The sequence below is a fragment of the Siphateles boraxobius genome, unplaced genomic scaffold, assembly GCF_051911475.1.
Source record: "Siphateles boraxobius isolate OS27281-9 unplaced genomic scaffold, OSU_SipBor_1 61, whole genome shotgun sequence".
In the NCBI taxonomy this organism is placed as follows: domain Eukaryota; kingdom Metazoa; phylum Chordata; class Actinopteri; order Cypriniformes; family Leuciscidae; genus Siphateles; species Siphateles boraxobius.
In genome coordinates this window covers 8,615,856-8,629,881 of record NW_027509188.1, presented here as the reverse complement: position 1 = coordinate 8,629,881, position 14,026 = coordinate 8,615,856, and the positions used below count along the sequence as shown (strand labels likewise).

General features: G+C 42.0%; 1 long non-coding RNA gene across 2 annotated transcripts; it reads left to right on the top strand.

The window, feature by feature from the left end:
- Window positions 1–2,555: 2,555 nt before the first annotated feature.
- On the top strand, window positions 2,556–3,821 carry LOC143718398 (uncharacterized). Of its 2 annotated transcripts, XR_013196364.1 has the most exons (3): window positions 2,556–2,623; window positions 2,747–2,839; window positions 3,219–3,821. It is a non-coding gene; the product is annotated as an uncharacterized LOC143718398 (long non-coding RNA). The 2 variants fall into 2 exon arrangements; XR_013196363.1 differs by lacking the exon at window positions 3,219–3,821 and having other exon boundaries at window positions 2,747–2,887.
- Window positions 3,822–14,026: the final 10,205 nt, after the last annotated feature.

The following is a 14,026-nucleotide window of genomic DNA, read 5'->3' as shown; positions in this document are numbered from 1 at the left end:
TATTGTGAAAAGGTTCAATATTGAAGACACCTGGTGCCACACTCTAATCAGCTAATTAGCTCAAAACACCTGCAAAAGCCTTTAAATGGTCTCTCAGTCAGGCAACACAATCATGGGGAAGACTGCTGACTTGACAGCTGCCCAAAAGACGACCATTGACATCTTGCACAAGGAGGGCACAACACAAAAGGTCATTGCTAAAGAGGCTGGCTGTTCACAGAGCTCTGTGTCTACGCACATTAATAGAGAGGTGAAGGGAAGGAAAAGATGTGGTAGAAAAAAGTGTACAAGCAATAGGGATAACTGCCACCTGGAGAGGATTGTGAAACAAAACCCATTCAAAAATGTGGGGGAGATTCACAAAGAGTGGACTGCAGCTGGAGTCAGTGCTTCAAGAGCCACCACGCACAGACGTATGCAAGACATGGGTTTTAGCTGTCGCATTCCTTGTGTCAAGCCACTCTTGTGGAAGATCCACAAGTGTTGGTCCACTGTGTTTTCTGAGGTCCAAGGTCAATGCAGCTGTCTACCAGGAAGTTTCAGAGCACTTCATGCTTCCTGCTGCTGACCAACTTTATGGAGATGCAGATTTCATTTTCCAACAGGACTTGGCACCTGCACACAGTGCCAAAGCTACCATTACCTGGTTTAAGGACCATGGTATCCCTGTTCTTAATTGGCCAGCAAACTCGCCTGACCTTAACCCTACAGAAAATCTATGGGGTATTGTGAAGAGGAAGATGCGATACGCCAGACCCAACAATGCAGAAGAGCTGAAGGCCACTATCAGAGCAGCCTGGGCTCTCTTAACACTTGAGCAGCGCCACAGACTGATCGACTCCATGCCACGCCGCATTGCTGCAATAATTCAGGCAAAAGGAGCCCCAACTAAGTATTGAGTGCTGTACATGCTCATACTTTTCATGTTCATACTTTTCAGTTAGCCAACATTTCTAAAAATCCTTTTTTTGTATTGGTCTTCAGTAATATTCTAATTTTCGAAGATACTGAATTTGGGATTTTCATTAGTTTTCAGTTTTAATCATCACAATTAAATGAAATAAACATTTGAAATATATCAGTCTGTGTGTAATGAATGAATATAATATCATATCCAAATTTCACTTTTTGAATGGAATTACTGAAATAAATCATCTTTTTGATGATATTCTAATTATATGACCAGCACCTGTATGCATGCAAAAAATTTAAAGCAACAGATGTAGCCAAGCCACACCTGTCTAAAGGAAAGACATAAAAAGTGTTACCTTATGTTTCCGGGTTTCCATTTCAGCCCAGAAACTTTGCACTTCAGTTTCGTCCTGCAGGGATATCATTGGCATGGTCTGATAATTTAAAAAAAACTCCTCACCCAGAAGGTCATGCTCCTCTGGCCCATGGAATGGGAGGAGATGGGGAAACCTATTTATGAAAGTAGAGTTACAAGTTGTTAAGTTTTAGGTATATTGTCATCAACTAGCAGCAGTTCATACGCATCTTTGAGGAGAAGCCACATAAGAATAGCTCATGGGCAGTTTAGGAGTGAACATACCTCATCATAAAACGCAGTGTATTTTATATTTTAGCTAAGATGATAGACAATAATTAGAGAAAAAAACTAACCTTTCAACAAAGTACAGGACATCTTCGATGTCACTTTCATTCCTCTGCCATACATCTACGAATTTTGAATGTTTGATCAGTGGCTCTTCCAGTGGCAGCTTCTTATGGTGCGTTCACACCGGACGCGAATAGCGCGTCAGGCGCGAGTGATTTCAATGTTAAGTCAATGCAAAGACGCGTTACGCGCGTAAAAAATTCCTGCGGCGCGAATGAGGCGTAGAGCGCGGCGCGGTAGACGCGAATTCGCCTCATTCGCGCGTCAAGTTCGCGCGAATTAAGCGTATGGCGCGTTAAGTGCGTTACGCGCGAATGATTTAGTTAGTGCTATTTGTGCATTCACGCGTTTGACGCGAATTCGCGTCTGCCGCCCGAGTTGAAAAATCTGAACTTCTGCGTCAATTCGCGCCACGTTAACCAAACAGGAGCCTGCTTGCTTCACGTGGCATAAAGTGACATAGCATAACAAACTCCCGCTCGAAAGTCATTCATTCCAAATGGAGGAGAAACTAATTTTAGCTGTGAGTGGTCACCCGGAGTTATTTGACTCAAGTTCTTACTTTTATGAGACAGGAACAAAAAGGACCTCGCTTGGAAGAAGATTAGTGAGGAGATTGTACAACCTGGTACGTTGTAAAATATACAAATTTCACTTTTGAGTCACGTTATTGAGCTAACGTTACTAATCAGTTTGCAAGCTGCCGTGCTGCTAGTTTACAACTATTTTCCCGCAAATATACAACTGCTTTTCAAGATAATGTGTTTATTCAGATGATGTCTGCCGTAAAAAGTGGAAAAGCCTCAGGGACACGTACCTGAAGGAGAAGAGGAAGGAGATGGAGAAGAGGAGTGGGTCAGCAGCAGGGTCTGGGAAGAGGTGGAAGTTTTCTCAGATCTTGGGATTCCTCGACAAGTAACATGGAGGGGGTCGAGGCCCGGATCGGAGAGGACAACCACCTCGAGGACCAGGGACACCCCGAACAATCAGGGGAGACAGTGACAGGTGTGTTTCTAATATAGACACATTACGAGGCATATATGTTGTCATGTTTACAGATGAAAAAATTTAATCTCTCTGAGTATTGTTACCAGTGTGTCGTATTAACATTTAATATTGTCTTGACAGAGCCATATCAGAGTGAGGATGGGCAAAGAACCCCATCTTCTGCTCCTGTCTCCCCAGTCCCTGGTCCCTCAGCCCCTGCTGCTGAACCTAGAGGTGTGTGAAGGCAATAGTACAAACAATATTTCAACATGTTACATGCACGTTTTTTGTGAATGCAGACACAAATCCATTGCAGTCTATGCAACCAATCATCTGCATACATTTTAACTACTGTTCATTTGAATGTTTATCTACGTATATGTCTGAAGTATAACTTTAATTACTTAATATATGTTAAAGCAAGTTCAAAACAATATCACACTTGCATTTAAGCACTGTCTGTCACTCACAGGCACAGATATTATTCTCACAATATCTAGACAATTTTGTCGTTTAAATGCAATTTTTTAAACCTTCACTGTGAGAATGAAAATCAGGTATCATCTTTCTGCCTTCTCATTGCACCATGTGTTGTATTTTTTTATTTTCACAGGCCAACAGAGGAGGAGAGCTCGTCGGCGGCCCCGTGAGCGGTCACCGGATGGTCCGTCGGAGGTGGAGCAGCGACTTCTTGCGCTCCTGTCGCAACCTCCGACGCGACCTCCAACACCCCCCACACCGCCACCGCCACTAACCACAGACGAGCACTTCCTCCTATCCCTTCTGCCTTTTGTACAGAGCATGCCGCCTCATCTTAAGGAACATTTTAAATATAAATTATATACTTATGCAATGGAAAATAGCTATATTGTGCTAAATTTGGAACAATTTGACCCCCCCCCCAGAGTAGTAAAAAATAAAATGAGGCAGCAGGCTCTGCAGGAAACGCAGAAGGCCCTCCTTCCTCTTCTCCTACATGCTGTTCCCTGGGGCTTTTCCAGCTTCCAAGCGAGGTCCTTTTTATTCCTGTTTTTAAAATTTTTTTCCTGTACGTATTATTTCTTTTATATAATTGCCCTTAATAAATGATTTTACAATCTGACTAAATGCCTGGTGTGGTTCTATGCACAACAAAGCAAATCTTGTATCACATAACTTGTTTTTTAATATACAAGATGTTTTAATTTAGTATTTGATGTTATTTATTCCATATCTAAATATAGATTATATGATAATTTTAATGTAAAGACAACCAACAACAAAAAAATAGAAAGGTTCATTACTTTTGGAGGCTGGCTCCATTTATTTATTACAAAATAAATAAATCATTTTACCTTGTATACAAACATGGAAAACCTGTAATTTTGTAAAGGTTAGTCATAGTTTAAACTTAATACATGTGCATGTTGTGGACCTGACAGGCTGGAACTGAGGCTGACAACCTGGAAAAAAAAATACTAAATATTATAATGGAGGAAAACTGTTTTTAGAAAGACATGCTCTTTATAGGTTTGTGGGTGGCTCTTAAAAGAGCCGTTGTGGGGAAATCATGAGGAGGACTTCAAATGCTACTCCGTCGGCTGCCATGGTACTGCTCCCTCCGTCGAGAAGTGTTCCATGAAGACAGTCCCTCACCTGGAGTGCCTCTCTGGAGGAGTTGTTGGCTGCAACTCGACCCAGACCTGTCAGTGGCTCCTCTCCAGCATGCCCTGTGCCCCTCACACCAGGTGCCTCCCTCCCTTCCGAATACCGCATGAAGTTGTGGAGAACACACGTCGCCTTCACACACTTCTCCGCAACTTCAGGGTGGACCTCGATGAGGCGGCGGTACATCCTCCACTGTGAGGAGAGGATGCCAAAGGCGTTCTCCACCACCAGCCTGGCTCTGGAGAGGCGGTAATTGAAGACACGCCTCTCTGGAGGAAGCGTGCGTCCAGGGAAGGGCCGCATGAGGTTCCTCCGCAGCGGGAACGCCTCATCAGCCACGAAGACATGAGGCTGGGGTCCTCTGTCTTCAGCACCAGGTAGAGGGTGGTCAGGAGGCAGATGAAGAGTGCCAGCCCGGAAAGCCTGTCCAAAGGCGGAGTTTGCCAGAATCCCATCGTCACTGGTCCTGCCGTACCCCCCAACATCGATCACCCGGAAGCGATACTTCGCATCCACAACTGCAAGCAGAACGATGGAGAACGTTCCCTTGTAGTTGTGGAACTGGGATCCTGAGTTGGGGGGTGCCTTCAGCACCACATGCTTCCCATCCACCGCTCCAACGCACAGAGGGAAGTTCCACCGCTCCTGAAATCCCTCTGCGATGGACCTGCAGTCATCGGTGGTGGGCACAGCTATGTAGTCCTCCACAAGGCAGTCCCAGATGGCAGTCACTACCTGGGCGACGATCTGGCACACTGTGGAGACACCAACCCGGTAGCTGGATGCTATCGTCCTGAATGAGTCCCCAATGGCAAGAAACCTAGAAAACATTGTTATAAATATTATTACAAGTACACTTGTAGTTACATATTAAACTATACAATCAACAGGTATACTATTAAATGGTTTATGGTATATTAAAATGGCAATAATCAAGCATGACATATAGACAATAATCAAGAACTACATATTGCTTACAGATAGAGATATTTAATTTCTAGGTTAATGTCTTGGTTATAGCAGTTAACTCAGTATCACTAGAAAGATTACTGTGTTTATACAGATAAACATGACAGTATCACATCTGCCATGAGAATATTTTAATTTCTAGGTTCAGTATCACTAGAAAGATTACTGTGTTTATACAGAGAAACATGACAGTATCACGTATGCCAAGAATATTTTAATGTCTAGGTTATAGCAGTTAACTCAGAATCACTATAAAGATCACTGTGTTTATACAGAGAAACATGACAGTATCACGTCTGCCAAGAGAATATTTATGTCAGTTAACTGAGTATCACTAGAAAGAGCGCCAACCGTACCACAGTTTAAAAAAAACATTGATAGCATATGTTAGCATATTGAATATACTGTATTTAAAATATCATATACATTTACTAACCGAAGACAGATGGACAGGCGCTCCGCAGCCGGGATAGAGCGCCTGTAGTTGGTGTCCTGGAGGGTGATCCTCGCTCCGATGCGGGACAACAGGTCATCAAACTGGGCGCGGGACAGGCGGAAGTACCGCTGAAAGCGGCCGTCATCCAGGCGCAGCTCCTGGAGCAAATGGTGAAACTCGCCGAACTGGGTTTGCCTCCGAAGGGTCTGGTGGACCCAAATACGGCGATGATGATCCCTACGCCGCTGTTCTGTTCTCCAGAGCAAATACAGAGCGGTGACTCTCTCGATAAATGACCGATCAACAACAAACATCTTGTAAAAAGATGGCCGCCAACGGGGTTCGAAACTTTTGCCTCTGACGCGCGTGACTTTCGCGTCAAATTCGCGTCTAGTGAATAGCGCGTCAAATTCGCGTCTACCGCGTCTAGTTTGACGCTTGACCACTTTGTGTTAATACGCGTGTCAAGAGTGAAACTGACGCGCGTAAAAAACAAAAGTTTGAAGCGAAATTTATGCGCGTCAGTTTCACTCTTGACGCGCGAATTAACACAAAGTGGTCAAGCGTCAAACTAGACGCGGTAGATGCGAATTTGACGCGCTATTCGCGTCCGGTGTGAACGCACAGTTAAAGGGGTCATATAATGCCATTTTTGTACGAGTTAATATGAATCTTTAGGGTCTAAATGAAAACTTTGTAATATACTTTTATTAAAAATTATCATTAGTATTTAAAGAAAGCACTAATGTTACCTGCTCAAAAACAGCTCTGTTTTCAGCACGCCGTTTCAGTGTATATGCCTTTAAATGATAATGAGCTTGCTGACTCCGCCCCTCTGTTCTTTGGGACGTTTTTGACACAACCGCACATGGAGTGTTGCCTTGACAACAGTTGAGGGTATATTTTGGCGAAAGAATGGCAGCGGGAGTCTCTGAGGACACATCTGTAGAGTTGCCATACCAATTTGAACCGGAGTCGGACCCGGAACAAGATGACGGCCCCGAAGAACTTCGACCATTAAGGCTCGAACAGGACGTTTCTGAATGGTTGGTTAACGTAATGTCAAAAACGTAATGTCACTTTGATCTATTTTTGTATGTACTGTCAGGGTAGAGTAGTGGGATACAAACGCTATGTGTTTACTGTATAGGTTAGTTTGTAGACAGATTTATGTTGAAAAACTTTTTTTTGGTAAATGTAGGCTTGTCAGTGATGTGTAACGTTATCTTAGTGTTCGGTACAACTATCGTGACTGAAAGATGTCCTGTCATGTCAGTAATGATTCAAGCAGTAGTTGAAGGATACCTAAGAATTTGTTGTATGTTTATGTTTCGTGCAGTACGAAAATGTTTTATGTTTTACTTAGTGTTAGCACGTTAACTGTAACACCTGCGTACACAGTTTTTAATAACACAATAACCATAACGCATTGTTCATTATAAACGTGGGATTATGAATTATATTGTGAACGTCGTAACGTTACATAGAATACATGCTGTAATGTACCCTGAGTGTAAACATTAGCCGCATTCATCGTGAAGCGTGCAAGCGATTTGCAAAGATTAATATGTATCGTAAAAGGTTAATAAAACGTTATACTCACTTCTTCAGGAGGTGCAGCAGGAACACGAATAGTTGTTACCGATTCTGTTTTCAGGAGCAGCTTCTTAGCAAAACCAGCTTCATACTGACCCTCGTTTAAAAAGCAGTCTGGTGAGAAATGATTCGCGCAAACATGAACGCATTTACATTGATCGTGGGGAATATTCCCATTGTAAACAAAACTCAGCCACTGCTGTCAATCAACAACCGTGGGAGGGGCGTCATGCGCCGTGTGACGTCACACGGTGAAACGGCTTGATTTGAGACAGGGGAATACATATAAGGAGATTAAAACAAAAACACTGGATGGATTTGTATCATTATATGATGGTTGTGTACAGGCACTGCCAACACACATTGCAGTACAATCAACTTGTAAAAGTGCATGTACCATTATATGACCCCTTTAAGTGCATAGTCCACAGCACTTGTCAGGAAACACAACACAGCTTCATGGAATGAATCCACCTGCTGTGGTGTGATGTCACCCTCGTTGAGTAATCTGTTAAGTTTAGTGAACCCAATGTTCAACTTTCTTCCTGTCACAGATACAGCTTATCAGGTTAACATAAATGGTTTAACATGCTGATGCGGCAATATCAGCTAGACACATAGGGCAAGAAATCCAACCAGAAGCTCACGGTTAATGGAAGGACTACCACAAACCTTACTAGGTTTCTACTCATGAAGTGGCAAAAGGCTAGGTATAAGGCTAAATATCACATATCACAGTGTTTGATCATAATAATAGTCAAACACTAACCTGGTAAATGGTTTGCCTTCTCTTTAAAGGCAATTTCACAAGGCTCCTCATGGCCCTGCAGAGCTGCTGGAACCATAAACTTGGAACATAGCTTGCGTACAAATTTCACCATCTATAACAGACATTTACAAAAATAGTAGGTGAAACCTGTTTTAGAAGATCCCTGCAGATATCAGCAAGAAACACAGAATGGAAAAAACAGCAAAATCCAATCCCACCTCATCTTGTAACAAAAATATTGACGACTGCTCTCTATGAAGAAGCAAGTTGAAAGAAGTGAAAGTTGGTATGGTGGCTTGTAAAAACAGCAGGTACACTTCTGTCATGGGTTCAGTGAATGTTTGCACAAGCCTCTTGAACCTGGCCTGATTTTCATCTTGAATCAATCAATAAATAACACAAAACAAGAGGTTGTCATTAATACAAGTATGTGACTAACAATCCATGTAGTTGTTGCATAATGAAATTGAAAATTGATGACCATACTAGCAGATTTGTAGTAGCTGGCCAGAGGTTCATACAGCCTCAGGATCCTGGTCACACAACGTTCAAGGCTTAGCCAACCAACCAAGATATGCAGGAGGACCTCCATGTACTCCGCTTCATGGAGCTCACAAAACTCTGTTTCAGACATTTAATTCCATATCATATATTTTCTACAGCTCAGCATTTTAATATTACACTTATAATAGTATCAAACATGCATACCTGTCAGGTATCCTTTTCGATTTGTGCTACCCTTGAACCAGTAACCGATGTCCACTACCATATCCTCTAAATCAAAACCGGACACCTGCAATGCATTAATCAAATCATAACACATTCAGTCAATGCACGAATTAGGATAAAAAAAGTTACATGTAAAGATAAATTAACTCACTTCAAAAAATCCCACTCCTGCAGCTTTGGTGGTGTTATGTGCTACATGACAAGGACAACCATGAATATAGGTGTTGGGATGCTTCTGGAGGACCCTAGAGGCAATGGATTTACGAGATCCAATGTTCACAGCAATTGTCGACTGAGAGACCAATGCAGTTCTCCCAAGGGATGCCATGCTCCTCTAAGGTGGAGTTAATTTTGGTGAAGATCTCACTTGCTGTCCCACATCTCGTCCAACTTGTTGTGCACATACTTAAAAACAACTTTGCTGCCAATGAAGACCTGGACAGTAAGCGGGTTCATATTTTCCACTCCTATAATAATTACAAGTTAGAATCATACAGATGTTCATGTTGTTAGATGTTTAAAAATACACAAAGTAAATGTTTAGCAGAGGTGAAAAATCTCAAATAGTTTGGGAAATACCAGTGTCATTCGACCCATCCGTAACAAGGGTATACGGGGCTTTTTGCATCTCCTTCACAAGCTCCTGTGTGAAATATGGTGCAAGTGCTTCATTGGTAATGCAAGATGACTTAGTCCTGGCACACCTGTACTCCTGCGCTGTCTTCGAATCTCCGAAACATTCTTTTAGGAGAGGCCCCAGGTGGTCCGCAAAGGCTAGCGGGACGTTGTGAACTACCAACCCAGCTGTCACTTTGACCTCAGTCCTTCTTGTCTGTAAGAAATTAAAAAATATTAATCCTCCCAAACGACCATAGTTTATTTCATATAGACACCTGCGATAATGGTAAAAAAAACACATTCAGCAACTAAGATCTCAAATTAAGAAACCTGGACTGTGCTACACTGAAATACAAACTAATTAGTCAAAACTATCAACCATGACTTTACTGTGATCAACTATAACACAAAACTCTTGACTGAACCTTGACAGGACCATTACACCTATCAAACCTTAAACTCTTGTGCAGACATCCCCCCAACAGAGGGAACAGGCATTGCATATTGAGATATTGTGGATGTGGACTGGAGAGCCCGTGTCTTTTCTTGGTGGCCTTTGCTTTTTATGTGGCGCACTACATCTGCCACACCCTGGTGGCAACATGAGTTTTCAATACGGCAGACTGCACACCAGTAGTGCGTCTTGAGGCTTCCTCTGGTAATAAATGACCATGAAGAGGTCCACTCATTTTTGAAAATGGATCTATATGTTGCTGCTCCAGCCAGAGCACGACTATTCTGGCCCTGCTGTTGGATTGGGGGGGTCTCTTCTGTCTGTGCCTCTGTGTCTTCTTCCATCTGCCCTGTTGGTCGTTCTATTTGTCCTGTCTGTTGCCCCTCTGCATGTGCGTCCATCTGTCCTGTCTGTTGCTCCTCTGCATGTGCGTCTATCTGTCCTGTCTGTTGCTCCTCTGCATGTGCGTCCATCTGTCCTGTCTGTTGCTCCTCTGCATGTGCGTCTATCTGTCCTGTCTGTTGCTCCTCTGCATGTGCGTCTATCTGTCCTGTCTGTTGCTCCTCTGCATGTGCGTCTATCTGTCCTGTCTGTTGCTCCTCTACGTGTTTGTGAGTCTGTCCTGTGTGTTGCTCCTCTGTCTGTCCTGTCGTTTCTATCAGTCATTCTGGCTGTTCTGACAGTGTGTTTGTCTGTCTTTTCTCACTTGGCTGGTTCTTTAAATAAAATAAAAGGTTCCGCTTTTGTCCTGGCAAAGGTCTCTTACGGGACATCTATGAAACCTTAAAGAATTCATGGTCTTGTTGGTTTAATAACTCTACTCTCAGTTACAAAAACAAGCCTACTTCTATCGCACAAAGTTCCCATATTTGTGTTAAATTCTTTTGAATACATATTACCTGTTCGAAGTGCTGTTTTTTGATGATTATGGCTTACAGCTTATGAAAACCCCATATTCAAAAGTAGAATATTGTGAAAAGGTTTTCATAGCTGTAAGCCATAATCATCAAAATTATAACAAATAATGGCTTGAAATATCTCACTTTGCATGTAATGAGTCTATTTCACCTTTTAAGTTGAATTACTGAAATAAATGAACTTTTGCACGATATAAAACATTTTCAAGTTTCATCTGTATACTAAGAGGTTAACAAGGTGCTATCCTGCTGCTTGTTTGTGTGCTGTGAACATTTGTGTCTGTGAACATGAATGAATAAACTCAGCTGTCATAACAGCTGAGTTTATTCCCTCATGTTCACAGACACATGCACAAGCACAAACACAAACAAATACTTTCTTTCAAGATTTAAAGTTTAAGAGAGTGAGTCAATTGGACAACATTTCATTGTTACATACCTGATCTCATCATCAGACTTCTCGAGGTAGTTTCTCCCGTTGTCTTTCGCGGTATCTTTTCTTCTTTCGCTAACTTCGGGGTGCACAGCAGCATATATGGGTGCAGCGCATAGGGTTCAGTGGCGCTCATCAGCGCCATCTACGGTCGGGAAGTTTGAAGATCGGATTTCTTTTGTTTTTGCGTGAGAAATTGGATGTGTGGCGTGAGTGTGTGTGAAAACAGGCAAAACCGTGTGTCACACGGCGAAAGCGTGAGAGTTGGCAGCTCTAAGAATGAACGAGTTCACAGTAACATTCATCAGGCAGTAATACAGTACGTTCAGTTCAGGTTCGCCCAAAATATGAATGAGTTCATGAACTATTGTTCAATGAACGCGTTCAGGCACTGTTTGATAGATGCTTTTATCCAAAGTGACTAAGCAGTGCATTTATTACAGGGACAATGACCCCAGAGTAACCTGGAGAAAAGAGCCTTGCTCAAGGACACACTGGTGGTGACGGCTGTGGAGATCGACTAGCAACCTTCTGCTTACCAGTTCAGTGGTTTAGCCTTAGCCTACTACACCACAAAAGAAAAACAGCTATAACAAAAATTTGCATGTAATTGTAAACATATGAAATGACATTTGACAAGAAATGGATTGCTGACAACATGAATTGTAAAACATTTTAATATTTTTAAATGTTTTATAGGTAATCGTGCTCATGGAGAGCAGGCACACGGATGATCAGAGCAGACACCGCAGCAGCCAGATTGTTCCTAATCTTCAACTATGTCCCCGTTGAGAATAGCGAGATTGTGAAGCACAGCGCAGCACGCAACTACCCCCTGGCACCGCACCTCTATCATTACCATATGATGCCGCTCGGTTGGAGTAGCCTTTTCCCTTGTGGATGTTGTTGTTCCTAACCCAAAGCCTCCTCTACCCTTTTGGACAAGCCCCACTACATCCCGATGTCAGAGGGCGGCCTTTGCGTCTGCTACTGTTGCGCCCGGCTTACATTTTCTCCCAGTTGCCAAAGTGGGAGCAGCACCACGTACCAAGGGATCCTGGGACTCAGTGTCAACTCCAGCCGTACTTTGGCACATTTGTCCTCTTCCACCAGGCCTGATATAGGTAAAGAGCGAGCTTCGTTCACATACAGTCCTACACTGCTCATGCATCTTGGCCAATTTCCTTACTTGGGGCATTCACCAGTCTCTCCACTCGACTGACGTGGGACAGTGGGCCATGTAAATTTAATTGTCCACATTAGACGGGGTAGCAGCCCAAAATGGAAGCACCACAACTTCAATTTGCCAGGAAGGGCTGTGTTGTTGATCTGTTTGATGTTGATTGTGTCCTGCCTGAGTTGTTCCACCTGTTCAGCGTCATTGACAGAACATTGGTGCCACATAGACCTATTGGTTTTTAGGAGATGATTAACGATATTCACTTCACCTATGGACAGGGTAAGGTCCACGTAATTGAAGGTTTTGTGCGTGTTCGGTCTTTTCATTTTGCAACCTCATTTACAATCTCAATTAAACTCTTACCATGACCCTGAGTTTTAGGTTGGAATGCCAATTGATCATTGGTCATTTATATTATTACTTTCTAGACATTTAATTATCCTCTTTTACTTTAAGTCTGATTGTACTCCTTAATTTTGATTCTGATGTCGCACTCCGGCCATTTATAAAAATATTTTCTCTCTTTGGAATGAGGTTGATGTGTAATAATATCCAGAGCAAAATAACTGGTTGATTCTGGAAAAAGATGTTATTGTTGAATTTTCTTACTTTTATTATATTTTGGTTGGACGCTTCTAGGGTGATCACTAACATGGCTGATCACAGAACTTAAAACCAGTGTTGCTAAGACCGCAGAATTGGGCTACTTTAACACTGTTTCCGTGGGTTGTTTTTCATGTCCACGGGTTGGAGTGACCCCAATTAACATGGAATTAGGGCTGGATAATAATTCAATATCAATATATATCGCAATATTTGATATATCCCTAACCCTAACTTGGCGTGATCAGCTCGGAATGTATTTTCAATTTGCACATTGAATTTTGCTACATTCATTGTGGGACATTTAATGAAAATGCAGTCGCAAGTGTCTTAACTGTGAGTGTAAATGCAATTAAGAAAAATAACATTTAAATGTTTTTGCTTGAAAATGTTAAACATATCTAATCATATCTGTAATACATTTTAAATTTGCAACTTATAAAGTGTTAAAATATGTATTAAATTTACATATTAAAACTAGTGTATGAAATGGCAAATGTAAATTATATAATTTAATTTTAATTTTGCACCAAACGTTGCACAAATGTGATGGCAAATGTAAATTTAAAAACAGAAAAGCATTGTCATTTTGCATATTACATTTCAAATTGAATATTGCTACCCAAATGCTTCCATAGTTTTGATGCAGGTATTGAGAAGAGAATATTATTGTTATGATGGGTTATTTCATTAGTTCATGTAGTTTGTTATGGTGCAGTACCAAAAGACTACAGCAGGTTTCATAGACTTGGCCAATTCATTTTTCAGAAGATTGTGTGTATCTGTTGAGGGCATTCTTAGCAGTTTTTCTGAGGCTTTTATATTGTTCATATCGATATCGGAATTATATCGTATCGACCGAAATTAAGAAATATATCGTGATATAAAATTTGGCAATATCGTCCAGCCCTACATAGAATGTGAATTTTCCCAGGGGAACCCCGCCAAAATGCCCCCAGCACGCGATTTTTACCATGGGACCCACCCTGAAACTCGATTGGGCTAGTTTTGAGTAGCAATTGCGCAGATTTTGTTGTGAAAACCTATCAACCCTGCTTGAAACATCACAA